The sequence below is a fragment of the Erinaceus europaeus genome, chromosome 7 (assembly GCF_950295315.1).
Source record: "Erinaceus europaeus chromosome 7, mEriEur2.1, whole genome shotgun sequence".
NCBI classification, from domain to species: domain Eukaryota; kingdom Metazoa; phylum Chordata; class Mammalia; order Eulipotyphla; family Erinaceidae; genus Erinaceus; species Erinaceus europaeus.
Window position 1 is genome coordinate 64,437,110 of NC_080168.1, and position 24,477 is coordinate 64,461,586.

The 24,477-nt window shown below is 45.6% G+C and overlaps 1 protein-coding gene across 1 annotated transcript in view; it reads left to right on the plus strand.

Annotated features, from left to right (window-relative positions):
• Positions 1-24,477, plus strand: part of CCDC91 (coiled-coil domain containing 91) — a 539,136-nt gene continuing 514,659 nt past the window's right edge. Inside the window, exon 1 of the mRNA XM_060194578.1 lies at positions 1-336. The gene's annotated coding sequence lies outside the window, so the exon portion shown is untranslated. The remainder of the gene's footprint in view (positions 337-24,477) is intronic.

A 24,477-nucleotide genomic window follows, 5' to 3' on the forward strand; every position in this document is an offset into this window, starting at 1 on the left:
TCTGACCTGCACCTCCGTTGACCCTGTAAACTCTGGCCTGCTGGAATTGGGGTCACTGAGTGAACTGTGACCTCCAAGAATAAGAGGTCACTGAACACGTGACTTCCAGGCATTGGGGGAGAGGAGGGTCACTGAAGTACTCTGCATGCCTCAGAAATTGGGGGTCACGGGATGACCCGTGCCCTCCTGGAATTGGGGGGGTCACTGAGTGGCCCTGCACCCCGCAGGATGGAGGACTCCCCATCCCCACAGGAGGGAGCGCTTCTGAACCACGACCCTGAAGCGCGGCTGGAGAGGAAAGGAGAGGATGTGACCAAGCAGCTGGCAGTGGCCCAGGTAGGACGACAGCCCCTGAGGAGAAAGCTGTCCCCATCCCTCCCCTGCACCGCAAACACACCCGTTTCTGGGGGGGGACTGAGCTCCCCCTCTGAGGTGCCCTCTGCACTCCTGGGTGACCACCCTGCAAAGGGGGGGTGTTGGGATCCCCCTTGTGGCCCGGTCCTGTTGTCTCAGTGTGTGGTGACACCTTGGGGCCTGGTGCGCCAGGTGATGCCCGGTGACACCCAGTGACGTCCCATGATGTTACCTGGTGATGCCCGGTGACATACAGTAACGTTAGCCGGTGACACCTGGTGACGCCTCGTGATGCCACTTGGTGGTGCCCGGTAACGTCCAGTGACACCCGGTTTCCTGGGGGCGGCGGCTGGGTCCACACTGTCCCCACAGAGGGGCTGGACGCCAGGTACACCACCGGCTACCTCTCCTGCGCAGCAGCCTGGGGAAGACCCCCCAGGTCTCAGCTTCACTTGAAGGTGACAGCGTGGCTCGAGATGTCCCCGTAGTAGCATGACATACACTCCTGAAGTCAGCAGGGGCTACAGCTCTCACTCAGGTGGCTAGACACATACTTGCGCGAGCAGGGGTGCTGTGGCTGTCTCTCCACTTGGCTTTGGAGCTGGTCCAGAGCTTGGCTTCTGGTTCCGGCCAGTGCCGACATGCATGCAGCTGGTGTCCACGTGCCCAAGCTGTGTCCCGGTGCAGCCTGTGTGCAGGGTGGCTGCAGGCACTTGCTGAGCAGGGGTGGGGGGGGGAGGGTGCCAATCCCAGTTAGCAGGCTGTGGGTGAGTCAGCAACATCAGGAGCCGTCTTGGCGGAGCTCTGCTCAGCTCAGGTGCCCGGCTGTGGTGCACCTGCTTGAGAGCACACATCACCACGTGCAGTGACCCAGGTTGATACCCTGCTCCCCATCTGTAGGTGGGACGCTTGCTAGCAAGTATGCAAGTGTCTTCTATTTTTCCCCTCCCCTCTGAATTTATCTCTGTCTTATCAAATAAAATGGAAAGAAAAAAGGGGGGGCAGGCGGTGGTGCACTTGTATGAAGCACAAGGACCTGCTCAAGGATCCTGGTTTGATCCCCCAGCTCCCCACCTGCAGGGAGGTCACTTCACAAATGGTGAAACAGGTCTGCAGGTGTCTTTCTCTCCCCCTTTCTGTCTTCCCCTCCTCTCTCAATTTCTCTCTGTCCTATCCAATAAAATGGAAAAATGGCTGTGGAGCAGTGGAATCTTAGTGCTGGTACCAAGACCCAGGGATAACCCTGGAGAAATAAAAAACAAAACAAAAAGGGGGGGGGGGGAGAAGGAAGAAAACATGGCCACTGGGAGTGGTGGATTACTAGTGCCAGCACCGAGCCCCAGCAATAACCCTGGTGGCAGTAATAATAAAATAAAATCAACATGGGCTTACGATATTATGAAATTTTAGGGATGTAGTTTCATACATATGCATGTGTGTCTCACCTAGCCACCACCAAAGTCCCCACCATCACCCCAGGGAGACCCTCTGATGGTTCACGATGTCCTCTTCACACACCCTCTGGCAATCGATATGGTTTCCACAGGACCTAAGAGTTTTGATGCTGTTGTTTTTAGAGATTTAAAAAGCAGATAGAAAGTTTATGAGGGCTGTTTTATGGTCTTTCATACTTGTTTCAAATGCTTAGCATAACAATGAGCACACTGGAGCACAGTGTAAGCAGTACTTACTAATATTATAGTGGCTAGGGAGGTGGCACAGTGGATAAGTGTTGGACCCTTGAGCATGGGGCTTCAACTCCCCAGCATCACATATGTTCTGGTTCTCTCTCTTCTTTTCCTTTTTTTAAGAAAAAAAAAATATATACACACACACATATATACGTATGTATATATATTTACTACATCTCTCTTATAAATAAACACATTATAACATTTTTATTGCTTTATTGGAGACGGATGATACTCAAGTGTGTTGTAACATGTGCATAGTTTCTTTCCTTTTATTTTTTTTACATGCATAGTTTTCTTACCTCCCTGTGACTAAGTGTCAACATGCCACACCCTCCACCATGGGACACTGGGGTCCTCAACCCCCTTTCAGCCTCCGTCCAGTTCCCCCATTAGGATTTTTGAACCTGCTGTTGTGTTTTAGTTGGTTTCAAGAGTCAAAGCTCCCGGGATTGGTAAAGAAAGCCACCTCCTCCCCACCCCCGGAGAAAGACATTGTTCACAGAAAGAAGTAGTTTTCCCCAAATGTTTGTTCCTGGGGACAGAACAGCACATATTCTCCACAGGCCTTTTCAGAGATGCCCATTCAAAAGGCACTCCCAAGAACATAGTCAGTCACAGACCACCCCCCTCTCCGCCCAAGGCCTGCAGGGCCGAGGGTCTGTGGGCCAGGTCTCTACAGGAGTCTGCTGTGGGAGCTGCTGCAGTGGCTTCTAGTTTTAGTCACACCTGGTCTCGGACACCTGGCAGTTGAGAAAGACACTGATTGGAGAGAGAGCTAGGAGAAAAAACGGTGACTCCCAGACTCCCCCCAGGGTGCCAGGACTTGAAGGAATCAGGCCTTGTTTGTTTGCAGAGTTCACTGCTCTGTGTGTGCCCTCCCCAGCAGACATCCAGGACCCTGAGGACCCATCCTGGGACATTCCATCCCATTCCCATGTGGCCCCGAGGAGTGGGCGGGATGGTGGCAGAGAAAGACACCTGCAGACCTGCATCACCACTTGTGAAGTGACTCCCCTGCAGGTGGGGAGCCGGGAACTCAAACCCGGATCCTTACGGGATCCTTACACCGGTCCTTGCGCTTTGCACCACGTGCACTTAACCCGCTGTGCTACCACCTGGCTCCAGTTGTTTTTGTTTTTTAAAACATAGAGGTCATGTGTGGGGTTTCGGATTCTGAGTGAGATTTTCTGCACTCTGTGGTCTTACTGTTCTCTCATCCCCCTGTAATTAAAAACTGTCACTGTTTCTTGTTCTTTAATTAAAATGGGACTAAGTGGAAGTGTTTGTGAGCTCTTGGAGAGAGTTTACTGGGCCCCCAGCAAGGCAGCTAATGTGGAGAACACAACCATCCCCCTGGTGGGGCCAGTCCATGGGCTGGGGCCAGAAGGGAACCTCTGTGACAACTGTGGGTGGTCATTCCCCTTGGAACTAGGTCTCTGAGACACGCACAGCCTCTGGTACTGCAGAGGCTAAGACACCTCAAGACATCACTAAGGTACAGTGGTCCTCAGTGTTTCTAGGGAGGCCAGGGGGTGGTCTGACTGTCATAATCCACATTGTGCAGCTTCATTCCTCGTTAGTGCATAGAGCAGGAGAGATGAAGTAAGGGCTTAAAAGCTTTATCACTGTGGCTGGGAGGTAGCTTAGTGGGTAGAGTGCACACTTTTTCTCTTTTTTCCCCCTGAATACTCTTCCCCACCCCAGAGTCTTTTACTTTGGTGCAATATACCAAACCCAGTCCAAATTCTGCTTTGTGTTTTTTTAGTTTTTCAACTTCTTTTTTTAAAATTATTAGTGATTTAATAATTATTCACAATATTGTGCAGTAAGAGGGCTACAGTTCTATACAGTTCCCATCACCAGAGTTCCCTGTCCCATCCCCTCCATTGGAAGCCTCCCTATTCTATATCCCTCTGGGAGCATAGGCCAAACATCTTTATGGGGTGCAGAAGGTGGGAGTTCTTCTGTAATTGCTTCTCTGCTGGACATGGGCATTGACGGGAGGATCCATACCCCCAGCTTGTTTCTGACTCTCCCTAGTGGGGCAGGGCTCTGGGAAGGTTGGGTTTCAGGACTCATTGGTGAGGTTGTCTACCCAGGGATGGCAGGTTGATGTCATGGTAGTATTTTTCAACTTCTGTCTATGAGTGAGAGCATCCATATTCATCCTTCTCTTTCTGACTTCTCTCACTTAACATGATTCCTTCAAGCTCTATTCAAGTGCACATTTTACCAAGCTTGATGCCTGGGTTCAAGCTCTGGTACCTCATGGGAACATTGTGGATGGCAGATTAGTTCTGAGGTGTCTCTCCCCTCTATTTCTCCCTCCCTCCTTCCCTCTCTCTCTCTCTCCTTCTCTCTCTCTCTCTCTCTCCTTTCTCAGTAGGGACATAGAATTAATGGCAGTGGAGTGGGGAGGGGCAGAGAAATAGCTCACCTGGGTGGGTGCTTGCATTGCCATGCTTGAACCCAAGCTCAAGCATCCCTTCCCACTCATCCTGGTGCCACAGGGGAGGTGCTGTGGTATCTCTCCCTCTCTGTCTAAATGAAAAAAAAAGCCCTGGGAGTGGTGAAACCATGTATGCAAGAGGCCTCAGCCTTGCAAAAATAAACAAGTTAAGCTGGGTGGAATAGGCCACACAGCTGGATCACACCTGTGTGAGGCACTAGTTTGGTTCCTAGTGCAGTGGCACATCTGGCTAAACCCACATGCCACCATGCACAAGGACCAGGTGCAAGCTCCTGTTCCCACCTGCAGGGGGATGCTTCATGAATAGCGAAGCAGGTCTGCAGGTCTCACTTTCACACTCTCTCTCTCACTCTCTGTATGTATGTATCTTTTTTTTTTTTATCTTTATTAATAGGATAGAGACAGTGAGAAATTGAGAGGGAAGGGGGAGAGAGAAAAAGAGACACATGCACCCCTGGTTCACCACTCATGAAGCTTTCCCCTTGCAGGTGGGGACCAGGGGATTGAACCTGGGGATTGTGCAGTGTAATGTGTGTGCTTAATCAGGTGTGCCACCACCCAGCCCCTGTATGTATGTATCTTTATGTGTCTATCTCTCCTCAGACCTGCCAGTCCTGTGCTCTCCTCACAGCTACTTTCCTGGTTGCATAATTCCCCTTGAGTGACACATAGGGAGATGTGGTGTCTCCCAGAAAGGTCTGCTCAGGACTCCAGAGACCATCCCTCTGCCCCCCCCCCCAAGCTTCTTGCATGTGTCCCATCTGTCTGTGTGTCTGTCCTGGGAGTTATGCATTCTCACCTTCCCGGCCTCCAAGGCTTTCTGCTTCAAGGCAAACTTGAGCTGCTGCAAAAGGCAGCTGGAGAGGGAATGAGCTCCCAGTAGGGGACGAACCAAGAGCCTTGTGTGTGCTCTTCATTCCCCAGTAACTTCTTTGGCTCTACTTCTAAATTTTGTTATGGTTTCTTTAGGAAAAGAGGGACAGAGAGGGGAATAGGAGACGTCACAGAACACTCCAGTGGGGTCAGGTGGTGGCACACCTGGTTGAGTGCACATGATACAATGTGCAAGGACCTGGGTTTCAGCCTCCAGTCCCCTCACCTGCAGGGGGGAAGCTTTGCAAATGGTGTAGTGCTGCAGGTGTCTCTCTTTCTCCTTCTCTAGCTCCCCTTTCCCTCTCAATTTCTGGCCGTCTCTATCCAATAAATAATGAAGATAATTAAAAAGATAAACACCCCAGTGTTTATGAAGCTTCCCCCCTGTGCTGTGCATGGTGCTCCCATCTGGTGCAGGGGCTTAAGCCCAGTCATGGTAAGGTGTGTGCTTTACTGGTTGAGCTATCTCCTGAAATGTTTACCTTTCCAAAAGTTAATTTTTTCTTGGCTTATATTGTAAAACTTTAAGCGTGTAGTTTCATACACAGCTTCATGTGTGTAAGACTTACCACCTGGAGAGTCAGGTGGTAGCGCAGCAGGTTAAGCACACGTGGCGCAAAGCGCAAGGACCGGTGTAAGGATCCTGGTTCTTGGAGCCCCGGCTCCCCACCTGCAGGGGAGTTGCTTCACTGGTGGTGAGCAGATCTGCAGGTGTCTATCTTTCTCTCACCCTCTCTGTCTTCCCCACCTCTCTCCATTTCTTTCTGTCCTATCCAACAACAATGACATCAATAACTAAAACAATAAAACAAGGGCAACAAACGTGAATAAATAAATATTTTTTAAAAAGGCTCACCACCTTTTACTTCAGTGTGGAATGTAAAGAACTAAAACAAAGGAACGAGACCCAGCTGACTTACTTCTTTTTGTGTATGTAAAATAATTTATTTTTAATTTTTAATTTTCCCTTTTGTTACCCATTTTTTATTGTTGTTGTAGTTATTATTTTTTATTATTGTTGGATAAGACACAGAGAAATGGAGAGAGGAGGGGAAAACAGAGAGGGGGAAAGAAAAATAGACACCTGTAGACCTGCTTCACCGCTTATGAAGTAACTCTCCTGCAGGTGGGGAGCCGGTGACTCAAAACGTGATCCTTATGCTGGTCCTTGCACTTCCTGCCACCTGTGTTTAACCTGCTGCGCTACCGCCCAACTCCCCATAAAATAATTTTTATCAGTGATTTAATAGTGGTTCACAAGATTATAAGATTAGAGGGGTATAGTTCCACACCACACCCACCACCAAAGTTCTGTGCCCTCAGCTCTCCATAACCACCATGGTTCTCACAAAATCCTAGAGATCCAACCTGACTTTTGTTTTTTTATTATTATTATTAAAATAATACTTGTTTATTTTATTTTATTTTATTTTATTTTATTTTATTTTATTTTACCAGAGCACTGCTCAGCTTTGACCTGTTGTGGTGCAGAGGATTGAACCTGAGAGTTGGAGCCTGAGAGGTGAAGCAGTGCTTCAGGTGTCTCCCTCAGGTGTTTCCCCCTCCCCTCTCAATTTTTCTCTGACCTATCAAATAAAATAAAACCTGAGTGTGTGAGTCTCTTTGCAGAACCAGTATGCTGTCTCCTTCACCCCCGAACTGACTTTTAGGCACTGTGCAAACTAAGGTAGTATAGGGAACAGAGAGGCCAAGGTGTGTTTGTGGGGGGGGCTATTCGGCTGATGCTGTTGGAGCTTAGGTGCTGGGAGTGAGTCTCTCTGCCCTTGGTGTTGTAGGAGTTGAGTCACATTAGATTAGTGTGGTGCTGGCAACGAGCCCCACCTTGTGCACACACAGTACCACTGAGCAGCCTTCTGGTGCCATTTTCTGTTTTTTTTTTTTTTTTTTTTTTTTTTTTTTTTACTATTTGACAAAGAGAAGATGCCACAGCCACACTCCACCATCCATAGAGCTCTCCTTGGTGTCATCATGGTACTCTCATGTCGTGCCAGGGTTCAAACCCAGGGCCTGGTAAAGTATGCACTCCACCTGCTGAGGTATCTATCTTCTGACCCCCTCAAATAATTTTTAAATTTCTTTTTTGAGGGAGGTACAGATCAAAGTGCCACTCAGTTCTGGCATGTGCAGTACCTGGGACTGAACCTAGGACTTCATACATGCAAGTTCTGTGTTCTACCAATAAGATAGCTTCTACCAATAAGATAGCTTCCTGTTTTTAAGAAATTCGAACTCTTGAACTAAAAAAAAAAAAATAGTGATTTAGAAGATTATCACAGGGGTTTAGTTCTTCCCCACACCCAACCACCAGAGTTTTCACCATAGTTCTCAATGTCTCTGTATCCCCCCCCCCATATATATATATATATTTGCCTCCAGGGTTATTGCTGGGGCTCGGTACCTGCACTACAAATCCACTGCTCCTCCATTGCTCCTGGAGGCCATTTTTCCGTTTGTTGCCCTTGTTGTTTATCACTGTTGTTGTTATTGCTGTCTTTGTTGGATAGGACAGAGAGAAATGGAGAGAGGAGGGGAAGACAGAGAGGGGGAGAGAAAGATAGACACTTGCAGACATGCTTCACCACCTGTGAAGCAGCCCCTCTGAAGGTGGGGAGCCGGGGGGCTCGAACTGGGATCCTTAATGCCAGTCCTTGCGCTTTGTGCCACGTGCGCTTATGCCGCTGCTACCGCCCGACTCTCATCTGTTTTTTCTAATTTGTAAGCTCATGTGTTTCAATTCTCTATCACATATGAGTAAAACTATCCAACTATCAGTAATTGTCTTATGCCTACTTGCTCACTTGACTAAATGTCATCAACTCCATTGTCCCAAAGGACACTGCATCGTCTTGTATAGTTGCAGAGTATATAACCCATAACTTCTTTCACATACCATCTGCTTATGGGCACATAGGTTGCTGCAGATGAAAGCCCCTCCCCTCATTTAAGATAGAGACAGAGAGACAGTGAGGCAGAGAGAATGAAAGAGATCACAGCACCAGGGGCCAGGTGACAGTGCACCTGGTTGAGCGCATATATAACAATGCATAAAGACCTAGGTTTGAGCCCCCTCTTCTCTACTGCAGGGAGAAAGTTCCGCAAGTGGTGAAGCAGTGCCTCAAGTATCTCTCTCTCTCTCTCCCTCTCTATTTCCCTTTCCCCTCTCAGTTTTTCTCTAACCTATCAAATAAAATAGAAAGGAAAAAAAAAAAAGAAAAAATGGCAGCTGGAAATGGTAGATTCATCTTGTCAGCACCTAGCCCCAGCTAACCATGCTGGTAATAAATAAAAAAATAAAATAAAGGGGCCAGGTGGTGGTGCACCTGGTTGAGCACACATGTTACAATGTGCAAGGACCCAGGTTCGAGCCCCTAGTCCCTACCTGTAGGGGGAGAGCCCCTAGTCCCTACCTGTAGGGGGAGAGCTTCTTGCTATCTCTATCCAATAGATAAATAAAGATAATAAAATACCTATAAAAATAAAATAAAATAAAAAGAAACCATAGCACCAAAGCTTTCTTCTGTATGTGTGTGTGTGTGTATGTGGGGGGTGGTAGCACGGGGTGGACTTGAACTTATGCTGAGACATGGCAAAGTACCCACTGTCCAAGGGAGCTATTTCACCAGCCCCAGCATATTCTTTCTACTAGGAAATGCACTCTCAGTTTTCAGTATTCAGTTTGTTTTTAAGTACCAAGCCATTGCCTGTGACTTAGGATAGCACAGTTATTTATTATTTAAATGAACTGAAGTCTGAATCAAGACTGTAGATCAGGGCGGAGGGTTGATAGCATAATGGTTATGCAAACAGATTCTCATGCCTGAGGCTCCAAAGTCCCAGGTTCAATCCCCCGCACCACCATAAGCCAGAGCTGAACAGTGCTCTGGTTAAAAAAAAAAAAAAAAAAGACTGTAGATCAAAAGCAGTGACTCAGTTTTCAATTGAAGGAGAAAACAATTTGACGTGCCTCCTGCACATCTAGACAAAGCTGCTCTGTGGAGCAAGAGTACTAGTGCAAAAGAGTCCTTCTCCCTCTCTCTTGTTCAGCGTCTTTGCAGAGCAGTGGGCATGAACACAATGGTAATGAATTCTGAGCAAGCGTGGTAAAGTCAACCATAAATAACCTTGTTGAAATGAGAACTGTAGGTCATCATCAGTAGAATGAATGGCTTTTGCAAAGAAAAAAAAAACTCCTTAAAATTATTAAAGTTGGGGCTGGGCTGTGGTGCACTCAATTGAACCAACATGTTACCATGCACCAGGACCTGGGTTTGAGCCCCGGCTCCTCATCTGCAGGGGGGGGCGGGGGGGCTTTATGAATGGTGAAGTAGGTCTGCAGATGCCTCTCTCTTCCCTCTGTATTCCCTCTCCCTTCTCAAATTCTTTCTGTCCTGTTAAAAATTGAAAGAGAAAGGAAGAATAAAAGGGAAAAAGAGAGGAAGGGAGGGGAGGGGGAAGAAGGGGAGGGAGGGTGTGGAGAAGCAGGAAGGTGATGAGCAAAAACCATGAATAGAAGGTAAACTCATGTTCAAAAACAGAGCCACAGCTTGACAACAAAGCCAAGCACTGAGAGATAAAAATTCAGTGAGGTGTTACTGCTAGCGACTATGCTTTAAAACTTACAGGAGGGAGTTGGGTGGTAGCGCAGTGAGTTAAGCACATGTAGCACAAAACATAAGGACTAGCTTAAGGATCCCAGTTTGAGCCCCTGGTTCCCCACCTGCAGTGAAGTGGTGAAGCAGGTCTGCAGGGTCTATCTTTTTCTCCCCCTCTCTGTCTTCCCCACCTCTATTTCTCTCTGTCCTATCCAACAACGATGACACCAATAACAACAATAAAACAACAAGGGCAACAAAAGGAAATAAATAAATAAATATTAAAAAATATATAGGAAAAGTAAGCTGCTGTCTTTCAATTATACCTATTTTCTTTAATTTTTTTTTAATCTTTATTGATTTTGAATAGAGACAGAAATTGTGAGGGGAGGGGAAATAGTGTGAAAGAGAGACACTTTTCTGCTTCACCACTCATGAAGCTTTCTCCCTGCAGGTGGGACCAGGGGCTTGAACCTGGATCCTTGCGCACTGTAATGCGTGTGCTTAACCAGGTGCGCCACTGCCTGGCCCCCATATTTATTTTCACACAGAATTTTCCAGCTGGCAGCTGGGGAAGTACTTCAGTGGGTGGAGCATTGGCCTTGGGTGCCTAAGGCCCCCCAGTACAAGCCCCAGTGCTGCTTGGATCAGTCGCCCCTCTAAATCTGTCTCAGGTATAATAAATAATATAAATCTTTTAAATTTTTTCCAGTTGCTGAAGATTAGTAAGTAGATAATTACAAACCAGCTTCAGCTCTTTAACCCTAGCTCTTACCAATCTTCAAGTAATGCCCCCTCCACTTCAGTATTTTCTTCACTGTCACCAGGTTATCTCTGGAGCTCGGCACCTGCACTACGAACCCACTGCCGCCACTTACAGGGTGATTTAAAAAATTTTTATTTGAGATGTGACTGTGCTGTCTTTGTTCTTCTGGCGTGAAGCTACACATCTTTTACAGACTCTTTTTTTAAAAATAAAGCTTTGTTTTCTTTCCTCTTCCTTCTCTTCCTTCTCTTCCTCCCCCCCACCCCCAACCCCTCATGTCATACACACTGCTCAGTCCTGGTTTATGATGGTGCTGGGGATTGAACCTAGGACATTGGAGCCTTTTGCATCCCCAGCAGAGGACTTTGTTTTCCTTTCTGGCCTTGGGTTAATGATCCAAGCATCTTTCACCGAGGTTTGCATGGAATTGCTGATGTCCAGGAGCTGTTTTGCTCAGGGCTCTGTGGGCTGGCCATCTTCAGAGCCCAGTGCCTGAGCTTGGGGCACTCTTTCTGCTGGGCTATTTCCAAAGGGTCTCTCCCTCCTGAACATCCCTTCCTTAACCCCTCCAGTCAAAAATCAGCTTCCAGGGAGGGGTCATCTGACTGTGCCTGCTGGCACTCTGCCTAGTTGCTCTACAACTATCTTAGCCAAGAGAAAGGTGCAAGGAACAAGACATAGAAAGGAGTCCACTCATGTCATAATTTCGTAGGGTTGGAGAGGTTCTTGGAAGAAGCTGGCTTAAATTATTATTACTACTATTTATTATTATTTTTACTTTTAAATTAAATTAATTAATTAATTTATTTATTTTTGCCTTCAGGGTTATTGCTGGGGCTTGGTGTCTGCACTATGAATCCACTGCTCCTGGAGGCTGTTTTTCCCATTTTGTTGCCCTTGTTGTTGTGCTTGTTGTAGTTGTTATTGTTGTCATAGCTGTTGTTGTTGGATAGGACAGAGAGAAATGGAGAGAGGAGGGGGAGACAGAAAGGAGGAGAGAAAGATAGATGTCGTATGCTTTACATTGGTTTGTTCTAGCCCTCCCCCGCCAAGAGAACTGGATCAGTCCAGTTAATTTCACGGGCCCGCTTGGCCCCGCCCCAAGGAACCCCGAGAGAGGGTTCCTGAGTTCGAGAGGGCCAGAGTTTCAGAGGGTTCCCCAGTACGAGAGTTCCAGAGTTCCAGAGTTGGAGAGTTCCTGAGTTCAAGAGTAAGAGAGAGTGCTGGTGCCGCCGCAAAGAGACAGCAGAGTTCTGTTTGGTGATTAGTTTGTCTTAGTTTATGAATCATTGGTCCTGAATAAAGAAATACAGCTTCCCTGCCCAGCCGTTGTCTCCGTGTCTCTGTTACCCGCCTGTGAAGCTAGCCCGCCCAGCCAGAGCCTTCTGAAATTTTAACAACAAATGGCGCCCAACGTGGGGCTGACCTGCGCATCTCTCAGATAAGTAAAGACAATTTGGCTACCTATGCACTATGGCCTTCTCTTCTGCTTGTGAAGAGATCTCCAAAGGCCTCTGCTCTTTCTTCACAAGACTGTTTTGCTGTTTCTGGAACATTTATGTCTGGACCACTCTGTGGTTCCCACTCGCTCGGGCGAACTCAGAACAGCCAGTGGGAAGAGCCAGCGGGAGAGAGGCGAGGCACGGAGCTGCTGTTTCCACCTGGTTAAACAGCCAGCCAGCCGGCTGCGCCCAGACAACCCTGCGCACTGCACCCGCAGCCCCGCAGCCCGCAGGAGGCCGACGCTAGCGCACAAGAGCCCCAAGAGCCCGACGCCAGCACGCAAGAGCCCCAGGCCAGCCCACAGGAGCCGGCTCTCCACCGCGTGGCGCAGGGCACTGGACGCGTGATCCCTCCACGCTGCTCGGCCACTGCGAACAGGGCAGCAGACATGGCAGGGCCATGGGGCAGGGCCGCGGCGGCCTATCATGGCCGCCACCCCTGGGCACCTAGGCCCACGCCTCCTACAAAACTGGCCTGCCTGCCCTCTTTCTATGAATTCTGGAACGATCCCGGACCCCCGGGCTCCCTGCCGAAACTGGGCACACAAGATCTCCAGCCGCCGGTCCGGTCTGAAGGCAAACAAGCTGGAGTATGCAGAGATTTGTGCAGAGATCGCAACCTGCAATTCCTAAAAGTAAAGCTGCGCAGGAAGCCACCTCCGGATGGTGAAACCCCCCCCCCAACAACTAAGACAGTACAGATTTAAATTCGTGTTTAAAATGACATGTCTTTGTAACAAAGGTTTCTCTCCTTGTGTATTAATGACCATATTTATGTGTATGTTTAAAGTTTGGTAAACAGTAACTTTAAGGCTAAATTCTTACTAGACAAAGTTAAATGAAAAAGGTTTTCAACGTAATTCTCATAAAGATAAAATTAACTTACATTTAACGTCTGAGGTAAAAATTAGTTAACAATCAATATATTTTAACTAAGTTGGTCTAAACAAAAGGTTAAATAGACTTGTTGATATGTAAAACTCTCCACTACCTTCTCTATTAGAAATGGTAGATCGCACAATGGCTATGCTAATTATTCTCATGCCTGAGGTTTCCTCTCCAGCCCACACCTAGGGTGTGTCTCCATCTTGAGTGGGTGTAACAAAAGGTTAAAAGACGTTGTTGATATGTAAAAGTCTCAAATTCCTTCTCTATTAGAAACGTTGGATCGTGCAGTAGATATGCTAATAACAAGATTTGTTTCATAGTAAGTAAGTTGCAGCCAGCTGCCTTTGGGACTCTAGGCCGTTCCCTGACCACATGCAAATGCCTGTCGAGGCAAGTAGCCCCCCAGCGACAAGAAATGTTTTTTTTTAAGCTGATAAAATTTAGCCCACAGAGGCAGATATGGCCCCCTCAGACCTTCCCTTAGCAGCACACTGGTTCTTGTCATTTGCTTGCATGTTTCTCCATGTTTGTGCCAGTTTCTTTTTTAAAAATGCCTGTATGATATATGTTTCTGTTCACCCCACACCCTTGATACTGTAGCCATTTAGTTAAAAGAGAAGGGGGAATTGTCCTATGCTTTACATTGGTTTGTTCTAGCCCTCCCCCACCAAGAGAACTGGATCAGTCCAGTTAATTTCGCGGGCCCGCTTGGCCCCGCCCCAAGGAACCCCGAGAGAGGGTTCCTGAGTTCGAGAGGGCCAGAGTTTCAGAGGGTTCCCCAGTACGAGAGTTCCAGAGTTCCAGAGTTGGAGAGTTCCTGAGTTCAAGAGTAAGAGAGAGTGCTGGTGCTGCCGCAGAGAGACAGCAGAGTTCTGTTTGGTGATTAGTTTGTCTTAGTTTATGAATCATTGGTCCTGAATAAAGAAATACAGCTTCCCTGCCCAGCCGTTGTCTCCGCGTCTCTGTTACTCGCCTGTGAAGCTAGCCCGCCCAGCCAGAGCCTTCCGAAATTTTAACAACAGATAGATACCTGCAGACCTGCTTCACCACTTGCAAAGCGACCTCATGCAGGTGGGGAGCCAGGGGCTCGAACCAGGATCCTTATGCCTGCCCTTGTGCTTTGTGCCATGTGTGCTTAACCCGCTGCGCTACCGCCCAACTCCCTATTTTTATTTTTTAATCAATGTATACATCACAGCCAGCAGGACCTGGGTTCAAATATTATCATGGCTACATAATAGCTGTGATTTTGGATGGCATATCTGGTCAATGGAAATCTCTGTTTTGAGTTTCATTTGAGTTTCAAACGGAAATTTCCGTTTTGAGTTTCACTCTCCCTAACTCCCCCTTTTCTGTCAATTTTTGGATGTCTCTATCCAATAAATAAATAAAGATCATTTTAAAAATTAAAAAAAAAAAAGTGAGTAGGGCAGTAGCGCAGCGGGTTAAGCACAGGTGGCGCAAAGTGCAAGGACCGGCGTAAGGATCCCGGTTCGAGCCCCACCTGCAGGGGAGTCTCTTTGCAAGCTGTGAAGCAGTTCTGCAGGTATCTATCTTTCTCTCCCCCTCCTTGCCTTCCCCTCCTCTCTCCATTTCTCTCTGTCCTATCCAACAAGGATGACATCAATAACAACAACAATAACTACAATAATAAAACAACAAGGGCAACAAAAGGGAATAAATAAAAAAAAACTAAAAAGTGGTAAAAGTCACCTCTATTTTAGGGAGAGAATTCTTTTCTGAGAGAGCTCAAAAAATTCTCTCTCTCTCTCTGGCTTTGTCTCGATCTGATTTTTGTTTTTGATGTAAAGAATCAACCTAGGAGTAGTGGAACCATCAATGCATGAGACTCCAGCTCCAAAAAATAAAAAAGTATTGCCATCAACAATTCAAAAGGGGGATTTTTAAAATTATATATTATTGGATAGAGACAGAAATTGAGAGGGAGATAGAGAAGGTGAGAGACAGAGAGACATCTGCAGCCCTGCTTCACCACCTGCAGAGCTTTCCCCCTGGGGACCAGAGACTCAAATCCAGATCCTTGCACATGGTAACATGTGCTCAACCAGGTGCACCACCACCCAGCTGCCTGGCTGGTCACTTTCTATTGCAGATTCCCTGGCTGGGACAGACTATATGGGGGGGTTATGTCTCATTGGGGGAGGACAATTTTCCGTGAGACGCTGACTTCCTTAGGACCCTTTGGGTGGAAATTCCATGGAATGGATGGAAAACAAGTTTTTTGACACCATCAACATCATTTCACTTTGCTGAGTTGTTCATGAAGTTTAAATACTAGGCCATGAACAGGGAGGGGGCACGGTATCTGTACACCTGTCTAATAATTTGGGGTGGGGGAGATGCCAAGGTGTTGCTGACTGCAGTTGGGTTCATTCCATATTTAACCTCTCGCTAAACATGTACCTTAGGGCTGGTCTCTTCATCTCTCAGAGTCTCCATTTCCTTATTTGCAAAATTGGGTTGAAAGCATAATTAACCTGTTAGTGTATCTTTGAGGGTCCACAGATACCACTGTGGATCACAGGGTCCCACCTAAAGTGGGACCTGTCTCATTCCTTCTTACTGTAACTGTCTTGACTTGATTTTTCTTCTCTTAAATGTTCGCAGTTGACACCAGGAAGCCTTAGGTGTGCCTTTCATCCTCTTGAAAACTACTGACATAGATCTTGGCAAGGTTGGCTCCCTGTCTTTTGAATTTCTCTCACTTTAGATACTTCTTTAAGCTACCTCTTTCTCTCTCTTTTTAAACTTTTATTTATTTCATTTGATAGAACAGAGAAAAATTAAGAGGGAGGGGGGAGGTAGAAAGGGAGAGAGGGGGGAGACAACATGATGGTTATGCAAATGACTTTCATGTCTGAGGCTCTAAGGTCCCAGGTTCCATTCCCAGCATCACCATAAGCCAGAGCTGAGTAATGCTCTGGTGTCTCTCCCCCCAACCCCCACTCAATTTCTCTTTGTGGTCTGAGAGGTGGTGCAGTGGATAAAGCACTGGACTCTCAAGCATGAGGTCCCGAGTTCAATCTCTGGCAGCACATGTACCAGAGTGATGTCTGGTTCTTTTTCTCTCTTCTCCTATCTTTCTCATTAATAAATAAATAAAATCTTATTTTATTTTATTTTATTTATTTATTCCCTTTTGTTGCCCTTTTGTTTTATTATTGTAGTTATTATTGTTATTGTCATTGTTGGATAGGACAGAGAGAAATGGAGAGAGGAGGGGAAGACAGAGAGGAGGAGAGAAAGATAGACACCTGCAGACCTGCTTCACCGCCTGTGAAGGGACTCCACTGCAGGTGGGGAGCCGGGGTTCGAACCGGGATCCTTATGCCGGTCCTTGTGCTTTGTGCCACCTGTGCTTAACCCGCTGCGCTACAGCCCGACTCCCATAAATAAAATCTTTTAAAAAAGAAAGAAAAGAGAGAGAGACCGGCAGACCTGTTTTACCACTTGTAAAACCTCCCCCCTACAGATGGGGACTGGGGACTTGAACCTGGGTCCTTGTGCACTGCAATACATGCACTTAACCAGGTTCACCACTACCTAGCCCAGTTCCCTCAACTCTCCATCACATCCTAGTACTGTTAGTATGTTATAGCATTTAAGCGTTATCTAGGATCACTCAGTTTACTTGTTTATTGGGAGGACACTTTCTTAGGAAGAATATGAGATAGAGTGAGTGAGTGAATGAGTAAATGAATGAATTTCCACTCCAGCTAGAAGGTTTTCTTTCAAGGAAGCATCCCTGATACCATCATACAGTTTTTAGTGTGGGGGAAAGTTTCTCTCTTGATTCCAGCTTCCCTGGGGTCACAGGGCTTGAATTTGGGGACTATCTAGTCAGCAGAGTGATTTATGACCCAAGGCTTCAGTACAGGGGAAGGAAAGAAGCATGAGGTGCATTTGCAAGGCCGCCAAGTGCCCATCTAAATCAACACCGCAGTTCCAGGCTGCAGGGGTTGTTTGCTCTCTGCCTTGTGAGTTGTCAGCACAATTAAACCCGACTGAGACTCTGGCATGGCATGAAGGCATTTCCCAGAAACCCCAGCCCCCCGAGAAGAGTCATGTCAAACAGATAGAGCCGTTTCAGATTTCTCGCAAAAGGGAAAATTACAGTAAGTCTCATCAGGGGCGTCTGCCCTGACCCAGTGTTTTCCCCAAGCCATCCTTTCTTGGGCTCTAGGCTCTGGGTTTTGGGCTCTGGGCTCTGGGCTCTGGCAGGAGAGGGCTTCAGAGTAAATAATCTGGGGATGGTGTGAATTTCTGGTGTTTGGAAAGATTGATTTGAAGAGCTAACCCCAGAAATATTGTCCTCTGGAAGTACTTTAAAATGTCTCTCCTAAAAGGAGAGGGTCATGCAAGGTTGGGCATTTCAAGAGGAACACTGAGCCCCAGGTCTTTTCTCCCTAACTTCGCCAAGCTAGTGAGGATCACGTCTGAAAGGCTGCCAAACTTGGGGTCTGAGATTTGGAACACAGGCTCCTTCAGGTGTTGTCATTCTTTCCTTTAAAATGTATGTGTCTATGGGGATGTCTGGTGGTGGCACAGCTGGTTAATGACACAGAGTATCATGTACAAGGACCCAGATTCAAGCCCCTGCTCCCTGCCTGCAGGAGAGAAGCTTCACGAGTGGTGAAGCAGGTCTGCAGGTGTCTGTCTGTTGCTTCCCCTCTGTAACTCCCCCTTCTCTCTCAGCTTCTCTCTGTCCTGTCAGAGAAAAAAAGATAAATAGCCCCAGGTGCGCTGTGGATTCATAGTGCTTGCATCAAGCCTGTGATAACCCTGGAGAAAAAAAATTAAAAGTTAAATTATATGTCTAATAAGAGAGAGAGAGAGGGTGGTGGTGGTGGTGGTGGTGGTGGTGTGTGTATGTGTATGTATGTGGGAGAACAGAGCAGATATGGCAGATGCAGTGCCCAGAGTTGAAGTCAAGACCTTATGCTTGCAGGTCCTGCCCTGTCTCACCCAGCCAAGTCCCAGGCTGCCTTTCCAGCTGATGAAGCAGGGCTGCAGGTATCTCTCTTTCTCTCTTCCTACCTGTCTCCCCTTTCTCTCTAAATTTCTTTTTGTCCTCTGAAAAAAAATTTAGAAAGGAATTTTAAATTTTTAAAGGAAAAATTAAATTTTAAAGGAAATTTAAATTTTTAAAAGGAAAAAAATGGCCTTTCTGGAGCAGTGGATTCATAGAGCTAGCACCCAGTGATAATGCTGGTGGCAACTAAGATGGGGGGGTTTGGGGTGGGGAGAAAGAGAAACAGAAATAGAGAAAGATAATGGGGCTAAGATGGGGGGGGGGGTCAATCTCCATAGCAAAGGGACCTAAGAGAGGCTTGTGACCAGCTGTAACTCAATATCTCACTTTGCAGAACCATGATGACAGGGTGGAGTCTGTGACATCTAGATTAAAACCAAAGCTTTTGGTGACTGGCAGTAGCTCACCTGTAGAGAGTGCATCTTGCCCTGTAAGAGGTCCTGGGTTTGAGCCCAGATACCCCATGGGAGCACCATGGATGGCACTAGGTGAGCTCCATAGATATTGTGGAACAGTGCTGTGCTCTCTCTCTTCTCTTTCTATAAATAAAAGAAAAAAAGAGAAAAAAAAAGACAAAAGTCAGCATGAATTTCTACCCCTTTTACTATCTTGCTTTTATGTCTAACATGCCCTGATATGAATCAGTGGATATTTTTTGAGCACCTCCAATTTATTATTTTTTTTCCTAGCCCTGATGTTAATTCCAATGCCTTCTAGAATATTTATAATAATGGGTTTCTTGTGAAAGAGAACAGGCAGGTCATTAATCCCTTTAAAGTACAATTTAATGCAATGCTTCATGGCAGGAAGAGAGCAGGATTATAAAAACCTTTACTGCTGAAAACCACACTTAATATTTTTATGGCCTAGTTGGCCTGACATAATATTCTCTGTGAGTCATCACTTCAAAGCCAGGTCCTGGGGACTTCTTAGAGGCTTAATGGCAGGCTCTGTTCTGAGGTGTGAGGCCCCCATAAACTCAAGGTGTCCAGGCAAGACCTTCAGAATGAGGGGACATGGCTGATGGTCCCCTGTGTCCTGTGGTTCCAGAAACCATGTCACCAGCTGCCTTTATGTTATGTCTTTCCTTCCTACTTCTGACAGCTTAGTCTTGGGTGGTTTTAAATTTATTTACAAATAACCATGTTCTGCTGACTCAGGAGGCCAGAGGGGGCCAGGTGACAGCTTGCCCCATAGACCATACACCTTGCTATGTGCCAAACCCTGGGTTCGAGCCTTAGCACCACATGGATGGTGTTAACAAGCTACACAGATGGTAGGACAGTGCTTTGTTGTCTCTCCTTTGCTCTGCTCTGTCTCCTTTTTCTTTTTTCTTTTCATTTAACATTTTATTCATTTTTAATGAAAGGTAATGATAGAGAGAGACACACACAGACACACACACACCCAGAGCCCTGCTCAACTCTGGCTTATGATGGTGCTGGGGATTGAACCTTGGACCTCAGAGCCTCAGGCATGAAAGTCTTTTGCAGAACCATTATGCTGTCTCCCTAGCTCTCTGTCTCCTTTCTTTTTCTAAAAATAAAATAAAATAAAATAAAATAACATAAAATAAAATAGTAACAAAGCCTAGAAATTTGGGGTAGGAGGCTGCTCAGCAGTGTTGTGTATGTAGAAAGGAGTTTAAATGCACTCCCTGATGCCCTGCCAAAAAAGGGGGAGGTTATGAAGCCTCACTTGGTTCTTTCTAGCTTCTTGGGAGTTAAAATAACTGTGTGAAATTCATTCAGGCAAAGATTGAACTTGCAGCTTGCAAAGTGTGGGTTGAGTAAGTTGACTATTTAACCAGTTCTAGCACTACTTTTTTCTTGTAAGGGTTAGCTGGAACTCCATGTGTGCATGCTTCTACCGCTCCTAGCAGACTCTTTCCCCCTCTAATATAGAAGGTGAGAGAGAGAGAGAGAGAGAGAGAGAGAGAGGGAGGGAGGGAGAGAGGCAGGCAGACAGACATGATAGCACCACTCTACCGAGCATGTTGTTTCCTCCTTGGTCATGGTAAAGTGTGTGCTCTACCAGATGGCTATAGCTGATTCCCATACAGCAGCTCCTTTAAACCAATATAAAAGCAAGGAAGAGAGAAACCAGGTGGTGGTGCACCTGGTTGAGCACACACATTACAGTATATAAGTATACCTAGGTTCAAGCTCACAGTCCCCGCCTGCAGGGGAAGCTGCACACACAGTGAAACAGTGCTGCAGGACTCTCCCTTCTCTCCCTCCTCCCTTCCTCTCCTTCTCTCACTCTCTCTCTCTCTCCCCTTTCTCCCTCAACTTCTATATCAAAAATAAATGAAATATGTTAAAAATTTAAAAAGTGTAAGGAAGGGAATCTACAAGTTTCTTTGACTTGTGTATAGGACTTCCTATACTATACATAGTTAATCACTTTTAATTTTTTTGGAGAGAATTTTACTGTGTTTTACATTTTACTTAATTTATACTTATATTTTGTGATTGCCAGAGCTTCATCTCTCCAGACCAGCTTTTTCATATTGAGAGAGATAGAGGGGAGACAGGGCAAAGACTCTACAGCTTCCCTAGTGCAGAATTTACCATTAAAAATAATAAATGTGAGATTACAGCATGATACTTTAGGAGGGTAGATCCACACATGTACATGTGTCTGTGAGTCAGCACCCTACCACCAAAGTCCCAGAGGCTTCACAGCAAAGACACGCCTCCACTCCCTCCATCCTTGCTGATCACCACAGTGGCTCTCACAGTCTTAAAAGTCAGTTGCCCCACCCCCCAACTGCCTTGTTTCAGTCACTTTACTGAGCACCAGCCCCTCCTGCCCCACCTGCTTCTCCCTGGCGTCATGGGTGGTCTCTCCTGCTTTGAAGCTCCAGCACCCTGATCTCCACTGTGTCGTTAGGGGACCTTTGGAGTCTTCCTCTGCACTCTCTGCGACTTTTCCACCTTTTTCCTCCCACCACCTTCCTTCCCTGCTGTCCCAGCTGCATAGGCTACCTCTTCTTTATCCTTCAAATGTCCTGGGTAGTTAAACAGCCTACACCAGCTGCCCTTTGGGATTGTTATGTGGTTGATCTTATCCATCCATTTTCTCTCTCTTTCTCCCTCCCTCCCTCCCTTCCTTCCTTTCTCTCTCTCTCCCTTCTTTCTTACTCACTTACCTTTCTTTCTTTCTTTCCTTCTTTCTTTCTTTTTTTCTTACTTACTTACTTACTTACCAGAGCTGTTCAGTTCTGGTTTATGGTGGTGCAGGGGATTGAACCTGGGACTTTGGAGCCTCAGGGATGAGAGTCTGTTTGCATAACCATTATGCTATTTATCCCCCCTTCTTTTTCTCTTTTAAAATGCTGGGTAGGGGTCTGAACCTGGGACTGTATGAGTGTGTGACACCATGGAGTGGCCTTTCTGCTCGGCCTCTGCTGTGAATATTTTAGGGGGAGTGATCCAGAGAGAAGACAGCACAGCACTGCTTCTTCACTCTCCATGGAGCTACCATGTGGTGTTTGGGCTTCAACCCAAGGCCTGTGTACTATCTATAGCATCCCCCATCTCTTTAGGAAAAAATGGAATTTTGGGGTGTCGGGTGGTAGCGCAGAGGGTTAAATGCATATGACGCAAAGTGTAAGGGCCAGGATAAGGATACCGGTTTGAGACCCCAGCTCCCCACGTGCAGGGGAGTCACTTCGCAGGCGGTGAAGCAGATCTACAAGTGTCTATCTTTCTCTCCCCCTCTCTGTCTTCCCCTCCTCTTTCCATTTCTCTCTGTCATATCCAACAACAATGACATCAATAACTACAGCAATAAAAAAAAAACAAGGGCAACAACAACAAAAAAGGGAATAAATAAATAAATGTTAAAAAAATGGGATTTTGAAAACAGGAGCAGGCTTGTATTCAAGTGGACTTCCAGAGTGCAATCATTCATTCATTTATTCATTTTTCTTTTTTTTTTTTTGATACCAGAGTTTTTGCTGGGATTCACTTACTTCATGCAGTGTTATTAGATTATTACTTTCTTTCTAGGAGAGAGTAACAGTCCCTTATTGTCAGACTAGACCTCTTGGACAGTCCCTTATTGACAGACCAGACCTCTTGGACATTTTCAGAGTCCTTCACCCCAAAAAACTGGAATACACCTTTTTATCAAATCCACATAACACATACTCAAGGATAGACCACATGTTAGGCCACAAAGACAGCATCAATAAATTCAAGAACATCAAAATCATCCCAAGTATCTTCTCAGACCACAGTGGAGTAAAACTAACATTTAACAACAAACAGAAAATTATTAAAAGTCACAGAATTTGGAAACTAAACAACATACTCCTTAAGAACCACTGGGTCAGAGATTCACTCAAGCAGGAAATTCAAATGTTCCTGGAAACAAATGAAAATGAAGACACAACCTATCAAAATATTTGGGACACAGCTAAAGCAGTACTGAGAAGGAAACTTATAGCCATACAATCACATATTAAACACCAAGAAGAAGCTCAAATGAACGACCATATTGCACACCTCAAGGACTTAAAGGAAGAGGAACAAAGGAACCCTAAAGCAACCAGAAGGACAGAAATCACTAAAGTTAGAGCAGAAATGAACAACATCGAAAATAAAAGAACCATACAAAAGATCAATGAAGCCAAATGTTGGTTCTTTGAAAGATTAAACAAAATTGAAAACCCCCTAGCTAGACTCACCAAACAAAAAAGAGAGAAGACTCAAATTAATAGAATTGCAAATGATGGAGGAGATATCACAACTGACACCACAGAAATCCAGAGAATCCTGCGAAGCTTCTATAAAGAACTATATGCCACCAAGGTAGAGAATCTGGAAGAAATGGAACAATTCCTAGAAGCATATGCCCTTCCAAAACTGAACCAAGAAGAACTACAAAACCTAAATGCACCAATCACAGACAAAGAAATTGAAACTGTTATTAAGAATCTCCCCAACAACAAAAGTCCTGGACCAGATGGCTTCACAAACGAATTCTACAAAACTTTCAGGAAACAGTTAGTACCCATACTTCTTAAGCTTTTCCATAAGATTGAAGAAACAGGAATACTCCCTTCCACCTTCTATGAAGCCAACATCACCCTGATACCAAAAGCTGATAGGGACTGAACAAAAAAGGAAAACTACAGACCAATATCTCTGATGAACATAGATGCCAAAATATTAAACAAGATGTTGGCTAACTGGATACAGAAACATATCAAAAAGATTGTTCATCACAACCAAGTGGGATTCATCCCAGGAATGCAAGGCTGATTCAACATAAATAAGTCAATCAATGTCATTTACCACATCAATAAAAGCAAAGCCAAAAACCACATGATTATCTCAATAGATGCAGAGAAAGCCTTTGACAAAATCCAACACCCATTCATGCTCAAAACTCTACAAAAAATGGGAATAGATGGGAAATTCCTAAGATAATGGAGTCTATATATAGCAAACCTACAGCCAACATCATACTCAATGGACAGAAGCTGAAAGCATTCCCCCTCAGATCGGGGACTAGACGGGGCTGTCCACTGTCACCATTACTCTTCAACATAGTATTGGAAGTTCTTGCCATAGCAATCAGGCAAGAGAAAGAAATCAAAGGAATACAGATTGGAAGGGAAGAAGTCAAGCTCTCACTATTTTCAGATGATATGATAGTATACATAGAAAAGCCTAAAGAATCCAGCAGAAAACTACTGGAAGTTATTAGGCAATATAGCAAGGTATCAGGCTACAAAATCAATGTACAAAAATCAGTGGCATTTCTTTATGCAAACACTAAATCTGAAGAAGACATCCAGAAATCACTCCCATTTACTGTTTCAGCAAAATCAATCAAATACCTAGGAATAAAGTTGACCAAAGAAGTGAAAGACTTGTATGCTGAAAACTATGAGTCGCTACTCAAGGAAATAGAAACTGATACCAAGAAATGGAAAGATATCCTATGCTCATGGATTGGAAGAATAAATATCATCAAAATGAATATTCTCCCCAGAGCCATATACAAATTTAATGCAATACCCATCAAAGTTCCACCAAGCTTCTTTAAGAGAATAGAACAAACACTACAATCATTTATCTGGAACATTAAAACACCTAGAATTGCCAAAACCATCTTGAGGAAAAGAAACAGAAATGGAGGCATCACACTCCCAGACCTTAAACTATATTATAAAGCCATCATCATCATCAAAACAGCATGGTACTGGAACAAAAATAGGCACACAGATTATTACTTTCTTTCTAGGAG